The sequence below is a fragment of the Pygoscelis adeliae genome, unplaced genomic scaffold (genome assembly GCF_000699105.1).
Source record: "Pygoscelis adeliae isolate BGI_AS28 unplaced genomic scaffold, ASM69910v1 Scaffold54, whole genome shotgun sequence".
In the NCBI taxonomy this organism is placed as follows: domain Eukaryota; kingdom Metazoa; phylum Chordata; class Aves; order Sphenisciformes; family Spheniscidae; genus Pygoscelis; species Pygoscelis adeliae.
The window spans coordinates 5,858,295-5,861,122 of record NW_008824982.1 but is presented as its reverse complement, the minus strand read 5'-3'; positions in this window follow the sequence as shown (position 1 = coordinate 5,861,122).

The following is a 2,828-nucleotide window of genomic DNA, read 5'->3' as shown; positions in this document are numbered from 1 at the left end:
ACGGCATCGTCTGCGTGGGCGGGGAGCGGGCAGGGGAAAGAGGAAGGTGCAAGTCACAGTACTGAGATGGGGAGAGGAGATCGGGCAAGGACCCACAAGCCTCAGGTTGTACCTTGGACGTGGGCAAGTAGTGAATGCATCGAAAAAGGTGGGTTTGGACATGTCAAAAAAAGCCTTTCTAAAAATCTAGGTTGAATTTCCCAAAAACTTTAATTCAGAAAATGTTCCTCAGCTCCCCAGGATGGGCAAAGCCTTTGCCCAGCCTCTCCTGCGCCTGCTGGGGCAAACAGAGGAGAGCCCTGAGCGGGAGCACCTCCCGGCATCTCTGGTCCTCCTCTGAGTCCGGCCTCAGTGCACGCTGCTCACGGGTGTCCTCTGCAAAAACATTCATGCCAAAGAGGGCAGGCGAGAGGAAAGGGCCGCGGTTCCTTGCAGAGCAGGTACCGGCATAGCTAGAGGTCAAAGGCCATTTACTGTCCTTTCTGGAAAGAGAATGAAAAAGGTTGCTAGCCTTCGTCTCAGCCGGCTTTCATCAGGGGAAGCCTCAGGTTTGATCAGGAGATGGCAGCACAGTCTTGGAAAGCTCGGAACACTCTGCCGCACATGCTCCCTGTTAGCAAAATCCCAGGAGGCTCAGGGAAGAAAAGCACCCTTGTGCACACTGGAAGAAGAATTTAAAAGGGAAAAACACGCACGTGTCCAGTAAGTATTTGGACTGAATTGCAAAGAACCCAGTTAAAGATCAAAACTGAAATTGCGTCTGTGCATCACTGGAGTCCTTAAGCGTGATACTGGTAGCACACCTTTCTCCAAAATGTTGCAACCTCCCACAAAAGGAAAAAAAAAAAAAGGGCCATAGATACCACTGTAGACTTCATTGCTTCTGTGCTGCTGCCAGTTTATATGGAAGCATGCACATGTCACTGACAGAACCATAAAGCTTCATAATAGAAAGACAGAATTGTGAAATTTCTCTTCCCTGTTTTCCAGTATTTGTTTTAAATGGGTGAAAAAGAGGATTTAAAAATCTGCCAGCCTAATCAGCAGGGCTTTATGTCAGACTCGCAAAGAATCTGCTCCTTGATGCACACAGAGCTGATGCAGTTTTGCTGTAATCTTTGCTTATTTCATTCCAAAAGAAAAAAAAACAAAACCGAAACAAACCTGTAGAGAACATAAAGTACCTGTAGCAAGCTTGTTGCTAAGTCAAACAAACCTGAGCAAAACTGAAGTCACTACAGGCAGGCTGTTTCTGACTTGTTCCTTGATGAACTTTCAATCGGAAGCTGCAGGCAGAGGTGTTATTTTCAAGCCACGTATTTTGCTTCTCTCTTGCCCCAGACTCTAGGCTGGCTCAATCTGTGATTGAGGAATTCCCATAGACCTGCAGGTGTTGCCAGGAAAAAATCTTGCAATTCATTAGGTGGTGCTGAAAGACTTTACTGGAAGTGCCGTCGTGTTGACCCTGTCAGCGTTTTCTAGAGCTGGTCCACCTGAGAGCTTAATGAGGGGAGATGCTATTGGAAAAGCTGTTTGGAGTTAGTTTGGCACCAGCTCTGGCACCCTAGCCAGATTCAAGACCTTTTGGTATTCAAGACCTTTTGGTATTCACTGAATATACAAATCAGTGCATGCAACCCCTTTTGTTGCTCTCCAACATATTCATAGATCCATCTCATTTTCTGACACTTTATTTAGTATTGGAAACATTCAAAGAGTGTAACAAATGGAAATTTAGGGTTTAACCAGATTGTATCAATTGTTGGTATTGGAACATCAATGGAGCTCAAAGAAGTTTCACTTGGCAGGACAACTGCACAAAAGCATTTGATGTTGAAGCACAAGCTATTTTCAAAGTTCATACACACAAAAGGGTTCAAATATAAGCAAATCAAAGCCCCAGTATTAATGAAATATGTTCTCATTTCGTTTCCACTTGCCAACTATTTAACCTGGTCAGGAGACAAATTCACGTGGGATTAATTCTATGGAGCCAACCTCAGATTCCTCCTGGGTTTCCTTGAAATGAGGTATCCTTTGCTTCCTATCCTGCACGGTTTTGTAATGCAGCTGCACATTGTTGAAAAATTGCCACAATTCATGGCGGGGTGGCTGCACTTCAGCAATGAGGGAAGTAATTCAGAATACATATATCTATATTTGCATGCTTGTGAAGCTTACGTGTCTGGCTTGTTAAGCTCTAGGAAGCTCCTTGATGGACAACACCGTGATACGCAGTGGATGGCAATTAAGCTGTGAACCTGAGTAAAGAGAGGCTGATCCTCAGCCCTGTGAACTCCAAAGGAACTTTAGAGTATTTTTGTAATTCAAAAGGGTAAAGACTCCTGTAGAGTGGAAAAAACGTGTAGAAGATGAAGAAGAGGTGAAAATTCCTCTCCACAGCCAGTGACCCCTTCATGCCGTGCAGTCTGGGGATCGCCGCTTAGAGCCAGTTGCCCTCAGGGGTCTCCTCTCTTTGCACAGTGCACCAGCGAGAGAGATGACCACGAGGAGCCGGCTGGAGGCAGCTCCTGCCACCACTCCTGTTCCATGCCTGTGGGTCTGCCCAGGCCAGGCCAGGCATGGGTGAGCACAGAAGGCAACACGCTGAACTGGTGTTACAGTCATTCTTCCAAGGTTTTAGGCTTGCTTGCCTCCTTCTTTCTTCTGCCATGTGATGGAGAGGGAGCGTTTGGCCTGGCAGTGTAAACACCTTCTGTTTTGGAGCAGGATGACAAAAGGGACAGAGAAGCAGAGATTGGGGCTGTAATCTCAGTGCTCCAGTCTTTCCCAGGAGTTGTGGCACATGCCTGCACAGGTACCTCAGG